Source organism: Macaca mulatta, chromosome 16 (genome assembly GCF_049350105.2).
Source record: "Macaca mulatta isolate MMU2019108-1 chromosome 16, T2T-MMU8v2.0, whole genome shotgun sequence".
NCBI lineage: Eukaryota > Metazoa > Chordata > Mammalia > Primates > Cercopithecidae > Macaca > Macaca mulatta.
Window position 1 is genome coordinate 9,149,242 of NC_133421.1, and position 11,294 is coordinate 9,160,535.

Consider the following 11,294-nt stretch of genomic DNA (forward strand, 5'->3'; position numbering starts at 1 on the left):
GCCCTGTGTGTGGGTTGTTCCTTTCTGAGCAGTTGGAAGAGCCCAGGGAAGGAGTGGAGGGTGGATCTGGGTGGTCCCAAGGGGATCCCCCAGGCCTTGGAGGCGGCTCCCCAGCTTTGACCTCTTCCTTCCAGTGTCCAAGCATCTACCCCATTCGCCTTGACTAATTTAGTGCACACTATCTTGAGATGACTCCATACAAGACAGGCAGGAAACCTATGTCCCTTTTGTACAGTGATGCTTATGAAGTGCCTACTGTGTACATTCTAGGCACCGTGAGGACACAGTTATGAAAGAGGCAGAGATCCTGCCCCCAAGGAGCTCCCCAGTTTAACAGGAGAGGTGAGGAGCACACGAGAAACTCTCATACAAGGTAGACCTAAACATGCTTCAAGGAAGGGGAGAGAGCCTGTGATGATAAAATTCAGAGCCGCCAACCACTGTCTGTCAGGCACGTTAAAGGGAAGCTTTCTCAGAAGAGGTAGCATTTAAACGGGAGCTTAGAGGAGGGGTGGTTTGGAGAGAAAAGAGCATCAGCAAATGCTCAGAGACAGATGAGAAAAGTTGACTGAAGAAACATGGATGTCAAAGCAATATGGGCCAGGCGCGGTGGCTCATGCCTGTAATCCCAGCACTTTGGAAGGCTGAGGTGGGCAGATCGCCTGAGGTCGGGAGTTCAAGACTAGCCTGGCCAACATAGTGAAACCCCGTCTCTACTAAAAAAAAAAATACAAAATTAGCCGGGCGTGGTGGTGCATGCCTGTAATCCCAGCTACTCGGGACGCTGAGGTAGGAGAATCGCTTGAACCCAGGAGGCAGAGGTTGCAGGGAGCCGAGATCGCGCCATTGCACTCCAGCCTGGGCAACAAGAGCGAAACTCCATCTCAAAAAAAAAAAAAGCAATATGAACTATATGATCCTAATTTTGTGCAAAGTAAACACACAGGCCGGGTGTGGTGGTTCATGCCTGTAATCCCAGCGCTTTGGGAGGCCAAGGTGGGAGGATCACGTGAGGTCAGGAGTTCAAGACTTGCCTGGCCAACACAGTGAAACCCGTCTCTACTAAAAATAGAAAAAATTAGCCGGGCCTGGTGGCGGATGCCTGTACTCCCAGCTACTCGGGAGGCTGAGGCAGGAGAATTGCTTGAACCCAGGAGGCGGAGGGTTCAGTGAGCTGAGATTGTGCCATTGTACTCCAGCCTGGGTGACAAGAGCGAAACTCCGTCTCAAAAAAATAAATTAATTAATTAAAAAGTACACACACGTAAGCATAGAAAAAAATATATATGATGTTTCTTGTGGTATATGGGGGAGGAGAGGGGCTTATAGTTAATTTTTATTTTCTTCTCGGGGCCTTTTCTCTTTTTGCAATGAATTGGTCTTAGTATTTGTCTTGAAAAATAGCTTTATTACATATGCACACACCTATACACAATTTTATCATGAATGCATAATACACACACACGTGAGCGCGCGCACACACACACACACACACACCCGTGATCATATAGAAAAGGATCACTGGGTTTTGGTCATTGTTATACCAAAATTGGGTAATATCGTACACACTTTTGCATCTTACTTTTCTCACTCAATAAATATCATATGTCAGTACTTCCCCTAGCAGAGCTCTAATTCATTTTAAATTTTCTTTCCTTTATTAACTTATTTATTTATTTATGTACTTATTTCTTTCTGAGATGGAGTCTTGCTGTCACCCAGGCTGGAGTGCAGTGGCACAATCTTGGCTCACTGCAACCTCTACCACCCGGGTTCAAGCGATTCTCCCACCTCAGCCTCTCGAGTAGCAGGGATTACAGGCGCCCGCCAGCACACCCAGTTCATGTTTGTATTTTTGGTAGAGACAGGTTGTGCCATGTTGGCCAGGCTGGTCTCAAACACCTGACATTGGGTGATCCACCTGCCTTGGCCTCCCAAAGTGTTGGGATTACAGGCGTGAGCCACCTTGCCGGGCCTCCTTGATTTTTTTTTTTTTTTTTTCTGAGACGGAGTCTTGCTCTGTCGCCCAGGCTGGAGTGCAGTGACACAATCTCAGCTCACTGCAAGCTCCACCTCCCGGGTTCATGCCATTCTCCTGCTTCAGCCTCCTGAGTAGCTGGGACTGTAGGCGCCTGCCACCACGCCTGGCTAATTTTTTGAATCTTTAGTAGAGACAGGGTTTCACTGTGTTAGCCAGGATGGTCTCGATCTCCTGACCTTGTGATCTGCCCACCTTGGCCTCCCAAAGTGCTGGGATTACAGGTGTGAGCCACCGCGCCTGGTCTGTAGTATCTTTTTTTTTTTTTGGAGACAGAGTCTCACTTCCTTACCCAGGCTGGAGTGCGGTGGGGCAATCTCGGCTCACTGCAACCTCCACTTTCCAGGTTCATGTGATTCTCATGCCTCAGCCACCAGAGTGGCTGGGATTACAGGCGTACGCCACCATGCCTGGCTAACTTTTGTATTTTTAGTAGAGAAGGGTTTTCACCATGTTGGCCAGACTGGTCTCGAACTCCTGACCTCAAGTGATCTGCCCACCTCGCCCTCCCAAAGTGCTGTGATTACAGGCGTGAGCCACCACGGCCAGCCTAAATTTTTCATAGAGATAGGGTCTTACTATGCTGCTCAGGCTGGTCTCAAACTCTTGGGCTCAAGTGGTCCTCCCACCTCAGCTTCCCAAAGTGCTGGGATTATAGGCCTGAGCCACTGTGCCTGGCCAAGGCCCCAGTTTTATTTTTTCAGTTGTGCCAGCTTAATTTATTTTGTTTACCCCATGGCAACTTGGAAATGTGTGTTGGGCAAAAAATATATTTTTAAAAGAGACAGGTGCTGGGCGCGGTGGCTCATGTCTGTAATCCTAGCACTTTGGGAGGCTGAGGTGAGTGGATTGCCTGAGCTCAGGAGTTTGAGACCAGCCTGGGGAACACAGTGAAACCCTGTCCCAACTAAAAATACAAAAAATTAGCCGGGCATGGCGGCAGACGCCTGTAATCCCAGCTACTTGGGAGACTGAGGCTGGAGAATCACTTGAACCCAGGTTGCAGTGAGCCAAGATTGCGTCATTGCACTCCAGCCTGGGCGAGAGAGCCAGACTCCATCTCCAAAAAAAAAAGAGATAGGCGCCTGTAATCCCAGCACTTTGGGAGGCCGAGGCGGGCAGATCACAAGGTCAGGAGATCGAGACCACGGTGAAACCCCGTCTCTACTAAAAATACAAAAAATTAGCCGGGCGCGGTTGTGGGCGCCTGTAGTCCCAGCTACTCAGGAGGCTGAGGCAGGAGAATGGCGTGAACCCGGGAGGCGGAGCTTGCAGTGAGCTGAGATCCGGCCACTGCACTCCAGCCTGGGCGACAGAGCGAGACTCCGTCTCAAAAAAAAAAAAAAAAAAAAAGAGATAGGGACAGGGCAGGGTGGCTCACGCCTATAATCCCAGCATTTTGGGAGGCCGAGGTGGGTGGATCACTTAAGGTCAGGAGTTCAAAACCAGCCTGACCAATATGGAAAACTCTGTCTCTACTAAAAATGCAAAAAAAAGGCCGGGCGCGGTGGCTCAAGCCTGTAATCCCAGCACTTTGGGAGGCCGAGACGGGCGGATCACGAGGTCAGGAGATCGAGACCATCCTGGCTGACACGGTGAAACCCCGTCTCTACTTTAAAAAAAAATACAAAAAACTAGCCGGGCGAGGTGGCGGCGCCTGTAGTCCCAGCTACTCGGGAGGCTGAGGCAGGAGAATGGCGTGAACCCGGGAGGCGGAGCTTGCAGTGAGCTGAGATCCGGCCACTGCACTCCAGCCTGGGCGGCAGAGCGAGACTCCGTCTCAAAAAAAAAAAAAAAAAAAAAAAAAAAAAAAAAAAAAAATGCAAAAAAAAAAAAAGTGTGGTGGCGCATGCCTATAATCCCAGCTACTTGGGAGGCTGAGGCAGGAGAATCGCTTCAATCCAGGTTGCAGTGAGCCAAGATCACACCATGGCACTCCAACCTGGGCAACGAGAGTGAAACTCTGTCTCAAAAATAAATAAATAAATAAATAAATAAATAACAAAAATAGCAAATATATCTAATGTGTTCCGATTAAATGGAAATGCTAATTTTGGCCATATAATAATTCTCCTGTATGTGAACATTTATATTTATTACTTCTTGTTTCCCTTGGTTTGTCTACCACTCCATATGTTACATTGACCTCATCCCAGTAGTTTTATAGTAAGTTTTCTTTTCTTTTTGAGACAGAGTCTCACTCTTGTTGCCCAGGCTGGAGTACAGTAGCGTGATCTCAGCTCACTGCAACCTCCACCTCTCAAGTTCAAGTGATTCTCCTGCCTCAGCCTCCCAAGTAGCTGGAATTACAGGCATGTGCCACCACGCTCAGCTAATTTTGTATTTTTAGTAGAGATGGGGTTTCACCATGTTGGTCAGGCTGGTCTTGAACTCCTGACCTCATGTGATCTACTGCCTTGGTCTCCCGAAGTGCTGGGATTACAGGCGTGAGCCACTGCACCTGCCCGGCCTATACTAAGTTCTCTAAAATCTGGCAAGGCAAATAGGACCCCCTCTCCATTCTGTTGCTTATTATTTACTTATTATTTAAAATGTTATTATTTATTTTATTTTATATTCTTTATTTTATTTATTGAGACAGATTCTCTTGCTCTTTCGTCCAGGCTGGAGTGCAGTGGCATGATCTCAGCTCACTGTAACTTCTGCCTCCTGGGTTCAAGGGGTTCTCCTGCCTCAGCCTCTCAAGTAGCTGGGAATACAGGTGTGTGTCACCATGCCTGACTCGTTTTTGTATTTTTAGTATAGACGGGGTTTTGCCATGTTGCCCAGACTGGTCTGGAACTCCTAAGCTGAAATTGATTCACCTGCCTTGGCCTCCCAAAGTGCTGGGATTACAGGCATGAGCCACCGTGCCTGGCCTTCAGTATTTATTTATTTATTTTTGAGACAGAGTCTCACTGTGTTACCCAGGCTGGAGTATAGTGGCACGATCTCTGCTCACTGCAACCTCCTCCTCCCCGGTTCAAGAGATCCTCCTGCCTCAGCCCCCTTAGTAGCTGGGATTACAGGCATGGGTCACCACTGCCAGGCTAATTTTTGTATTTTTAGTACAGACGGGATTTCGCCATGTTGGCCAGGCTGGTCTTGAACTCCTGACCTCAGGTGATCCACTCGCCTTGGCCTCCTTTTTTTTTTTGAGACGGAGTCTCACTTTGTCACCAGGCTGGAATGCAGTGGCGGGATCGTGGCTCGCTGCAGCCTCCACCTCCCGGGTTCAAGCAATTCTCCTGCCTCAGCCTCCTGAGTAGCTGGAACTACAGGTGCGCGCCACCATGCCAGCTAATTTTTTGTATTTTTAGTAGAGACGGGTTTTCACTATGTTGGCCAGATGGTCTCCATCTCCTGACCACGTGATCTGCCTGCCTTGGCCTCCCAAAGTGCCAGGATTAGAGGCGTGAGCCACCACACCTGGCTCAAATCCAGTATTTTTTAAAACAACTAGTGGCACTTACTCATTCCTATACATTTATGATAAATTTACCCAATTCACACACACACAATGAAAACTTGGGATTCTAATTGAAATTGCATTATATTGTATTTATCTCGAGATAATTGATTTTTCTTGTTTTCTTTTTTTTTTTAGTTTTTCCATCTGAGAATCTATCATTTTCTTTGGATCTTGGCTTATGTCCTTAAACAAGGATTTGTGGTCTTCTGCATACAGGTTCTGTGCCATTCCTTCTTTGTGTGTGCCATTCCTATTACACTTATTTCTTGATATTTATTGCTATTGTCTTTTGAGATGGAGCCTTGCTCTGTTGCCCAAACTGGAAAGCAGTGGCAGGATCTTGGCTCACTACAATCTCTGCCTCCTGGGTTCAAGCGATTCTCCTGCCTCGACCTCCCGAGTAGCTGGGATTACAGGCTTACACTATCACGCCCAGCTAATTTTTGTATTTTCATTAGAGACGGGGTGTCACCATGTCGGCCAGGCTGATCTCGAACCTGACCTCAGGTGATCCTCCTGTCTTGACCTCCCGAAGTTCTGGGATTACAGGTGTGAGCCACCATGCTTGGTCTTATTGTCATTATTTTGAATGGAATGTTTTCTTGTTCTCTAATTTTTCACAGTGCTTCTGCTGGAAGATAAAATTAATATTTTTCTCCCTACTACTTAACTACCTTACTAAATTCTGTTAATTCCATAATATTTCTGAGTTTTGGTATACTATCCTATAATCAAAAAGGCATACATGTGTATGTATGTATATGTGTGTGTATAGATATAATATATAATATATATATAATTTCCAAACACCCACTCTAACCAGAAAGAAATTTTTTTTTACCAGTGATTTTCTTCCTTTTTTGTTCCTTTTGAATGCACTAAAACCAGAGTAAGCTGGGCGCAGTGGCTCACTCCTATAGTCTCAGTGCTTTGGGAGGCAGAGGCGGACAGATCACAAGGTCAGGAGTTCGAGACCAGCCTGGCCAACATGGTGAAACCCTGTCTCTATTAAAAATACAAAAAATTAGCCAGGGGTGGTGTCAGGCACCTGTAATTCCAGGTATTCGAGAGGCTGAGGCAGGAGAATCACTTGAACCCGGGAGGTGGGGAGGTTGCAGTGAACAGAGACCGCGCCACTGTACTCCAACCTGGGCAACAGAGCAAGACTCCGTCTCAAAAAAAAAAAAAAAAAAGAAAAGAAAAAATAAAATAAAACCAGAGTAAGTCTATATCCCCATACATTTATTTTATTTTATTTATTTTGAGATGGAGTCTCGCCCTGTCGCCCAGGCTGAGTGCAATTGTGCGATCTTTGCTCACTGCAACCTCTACCTCCTGGGTTCAAGCGATTCTCCTGCCTCAGTATCCCAACTCGCTGGGATTACAGGCACCTGCCACCACGCCCAGCTAATGTTTGTATTTTTAGTAGAGACGGGGTTTCACCATGTTGGCCAGGCTGGTCTCAAACTCCTGACCTCCTGATTCACCCACCTCAGCCACCCAAAGTGCTGGGATAATAGGCGTGAGCCACCGCGCCCGGCCAGTTTTTTTTTAAATAGAGACACGGTCTTGCTCTGTTGCCTAGGCTGGTGTCAAGGGATCCTCCTACTTTGGCCTCCCAAAGTGCTGGGATCACAGGCATGAGCCACCATACAGCCCCCTACACAGTTCTTGATTATTTATTTATTTATTTGTTTATTTATTTATCTAGAGAGAGGTCTGGCTATTTTGACTAGGTGTTCAACTCTTGGCCTGAAGCAATTCTCCCACCTCGGCCTCACAAAATGTTTGGATTATCGGTGTGGCCAGCTCTTTTGTTTTTTGAGACTGAGTCTGGCTCTGTCGCCCAGGCTGGAGTGCAATGGTGTGATCTTGGCTCACTGCAACCCCCGCCTCCCGGGTTCAAGCAATTGTCCTGTCTCAGCCTCTCCAGTAGCTGGGATTATAGGTGCCCGCCACCATGCCCAGCTAATTTTTTTGTATTTGTAGTAGAGGTGGGATTTCACCATGTTAGCCAGGCTGGTCTCGAACTCCTGACATCAGGTGATCTACCCACCTTGGCCTCCCAAAGTGTTGGGATTACAGGTGTGAGCCACTGCGCCCAGCCCAGCTCTTGATCTTTTTTTTTTTTTTTTTTTTTTTGAGACGGAGTCTCACTCTGTCACCGGGGCTGGAGCGCAGTGGCCGGATCTCAGCTCACTGCAAGCTCCGCCTCCCGGGTTTACGCCATTCTCCTGCCTCAGCCTCCTGTGTAGCTGGGACTACAGGCGCCCGCCACCTCGCCCGGCTAGTTTTTTGTATTTTTTTAGTAGAGACGGGGTTTCACCGTGTTCGCCAGGATGGTCTCGATCTCCTGACCTCGTGATCCGCCCGTCTCGGCCTCCCAAAGTGCTGGGATTACAGGCTTGAGCCACCGCGCCCGGCCCCAGTTCTTGATCTTAATTGAAATTATCTTAGTGTTTAACTGTTTAGGAAAATTGGTATTTCATTATCAGTCTATTAATGTTTTAATTAAAGTGTGTGTGTGTGTTTTAAGGAAATGGCTACTGAAATTTAATCAAATTCCTTTCAGCATCTGTTGATATGATACATAATTTTTCTAAACTTAATGTATTGAATTAGGTTGATAGATTGTCTGCTATTAAAACCAACTTTGGGCTGGGCGTGGTGGCTCATGCTTGTAATCCCAGCATTTTGGGAGGCCGAGGTGTGCGAATCACCTGAGGTCAGGAGTTCCAGGTTAGCTGGTGACATAGTGAAATCCTGTCTCTACTAAAAATACAAAAATTAACCAGGCATGGTGGTGTGCACCTGTAGTCCCAGCTACCTGGGAGGCTGAGGCAGGAGAATCGCTTGAACCGGGAGGCAGAGATCACGCCACTGCACTCCATCCTGGGCGACAGAGCGACACTCCATCTCAAAAAAAAAAAAAGAAAAAGAAAAAGAAAAAAAAAACCCACACACACAAATGAATAAATTTAATTTTAAAATTTAAATTTAAAAATGTAAATGTGTTTCACAATATTTTATTTTATTAAAATAGAAATGGGCCGGGCGCGGTGGCTCACGCCTGTAATCCCAGCACTTTGGGAGGCCGAGGCGGGCGGATCACAAGGTCAGGAGATCGAGACCACGGTGAAACCCCGTCTCTACTAAAAATACAAAAAATTAGCCGGGCGCGGTTGTGGGCGCCTGTAGTCCCAGCTACTCGGGAGGCTGAGGCAGGAGAATGGCATGAACCCGGGAGGCGGAGCTTGCAGTGAGCCGAGATCGCGCCACTGCACTCCAGCCTGGGCGACAGAGCGAGACTCCGTCTCAAAAAAAAAAAAAAAAAAATAGAAATGGGGTGTTGCTATATTGCGTAGGCTGATCTGAAACTCTTGGCCTCAAGCTATCCTCCTGCTTTAGCCTCCCAGTGTGCTGGGATTACTGGTATATTTTTAATTTTTAGGATGCATACTAGGTCCCTTTCTTTTCTTTTTAACGATGAAAGCATTTAAGGCTATTCAATCTCCTCAGGGTATGAATTTTAGATTTGGAGAACTCATGTTCCTAAAATGAGGGGGAAATGTTTTTTTTTTTCTTTCTTTTGTTTTTTCTTTTTGAGGTGGAGTCTTGCCCTGTTGCCCAGGCTGGAGTGCAATGGCAGGATCTCGGCTCACTGCAACCTCCACTACTCTTGTTGCCCAGGCTGGAGGCAATGGCAGGATCTCGGCTCACTGCAACCTTCACCTCCGAGTTCAAGCAATTCTCCTGCTTCAGCCTCCCGAGTAGATGAGCTGACAGGCGTGCACCACTGTGCCCAGCTAATTTTGTACTTTTAGTAGAGACGGGGTTTCATCATGTTGGTCAGGCTGGTCTCCCAGCTCCTGACCTCAGGTGATCCTGAGGCCTGCCTTGGCCTCCCACAGTGTTGGGATTACAGGTGTGAGCCACCGCGCGCGGCCGTAATTCTCAATCCGGCAATCTATCAGCTCACGAAGAGTTTGGCAGAGTCAGAATGGATCTGAAGCAGCACAGCAGAAATGAAAACAGAGCTAGGGACATAATCTAGGAAAAGGCTGGGACTGAAAGGGTGGAGGACGGTTGTCAAAAACGGAGATTTTCTGTTTACTTGAAATCTGCAGAGTAGATCCAAGTGTAGTCATAGGTGAACACATGTGCGCACACACATGGTAACTATGTGTGATGATGGACATGCTAATTAATTTGATTGTGGTAATGATTTCACAATATACCCCGATATCAAATCATCACACTACAAGGCCGGGCGTAGTGGCTCACGCCTGTAATCCCAGCACTTTGGGAGGCCGAGACGGGCGGATCACGAGGTCAGGAGATCGAGACCATCCTGGCTAACACGGTGAAACCCCGTCTCTACTAAAAATACAAAAAACTAGCTGGGAGCGGTGGCGGCGCCTGTAGTCCCAGCTACTCGTGAGGCTGAGGCAGGAGAATGGCGGGAACCCGGGAGGTGGAGCTTGTAGTGAGCTGAGATCGCGCCACTGCACTCCAGCCTGGGCAACACAGCGAGACTCCGTCTCAAAACAAAAAAAAAAAACAAAAAAAACCCCCAAATCATCACACTACATACCTTGAATGTATGCAATTTTGGGGGGTCAATTATGCCCCAATAAAGCCTAAAAAAAAAAAAAAGAAAAAGGAAGCTCATCAAGGTGACCTGTCTACAGAGGCAAGCGGAGGGACTGAGCTTCAGGAAGTCTAGTTTGCCTGCTGGGAGGGACAGATGTTTAAGTTAAAAGTCTCTGAAAGAGGCAGATGTGGATCTCCTGGGGACAGTGTTTGACATTCCCTGCTAAGAAAGAGAAAAAAAAAGGTGGTCTCGAGGTCAGGAAGGCTGGTCACTTCAAAGCTGTCTGGGATCCTTGGGGCAAGGCAAGGGGCTGGCACCTTCAGCTGGTTGATGAGCTGACAGGCTAGTGGCCCCAGAAGCACCCTCTGGACCCTAGCACCCGTCTCCACCACCAGGGAGGAGGAAGGACAAGCCATGTCTGACCGCCCCTCCAAGCACTGGCTCAGACAGCAGTGGGTGATGGGGAAGAGGCTGCCTGCCTCCAGCCCCCCTCCCTGGGAGCCAGCAGCCCTGAGGAGCATGGGCAGGCGATACTGAGCTCCTCAACCCGACTCTCCTCCCTATCCCAAGAAGCCCTTTGAAAGGTTTTCCTGGCAGAGTTTAAAGCTTCAATTCATTCAACCACCTGGCATGAGGCCCAGGATGAGGGGATGCTGGGAAGGCCCTAGCCCCACACCCCTACTCTTACCTTAGCTGCCCCCACTTTCCTGGGACCCTGGCTAGCAGGCCTCCTACTGGGCTCTCTCTATCCAGTAGCACCCACCCCTGTTCCCCTTGGGAACCCAGGTATCCTGCCACTTTCTAGTGGAGCAGATGGCCACCCTGGAGGCTCAGGCTTGCTAAATCAGACATTTAAATCCCGTAATCCTTGGTGAGAGGCTGCCGAGGGGGGAGGTAGTCCAATCCTAGAAGCAGGGGAGGGAGAGAACCTTGTGCCAGCCGTGGCCGGAGGGGAGGAGGGACAGTTGGTTCCTGAGTTATGAATGGAGCCACCCCCCTCCCTTGTTGTCATGCAGCCCGCAGACTGACCCAGTCTCCAGCCTTTGTTCCCCTCCCGGAACCCGGGCCCTGGGCCCCCCAGCCCACACTCCTTGCACACTCAGGTTGCTGCTTCCCAGCACCTCGTCACTCACCCCTGCACCTGCTGACCCTGGTAGCCTGCACTGGCATTCACTCCTCAGACACACAGG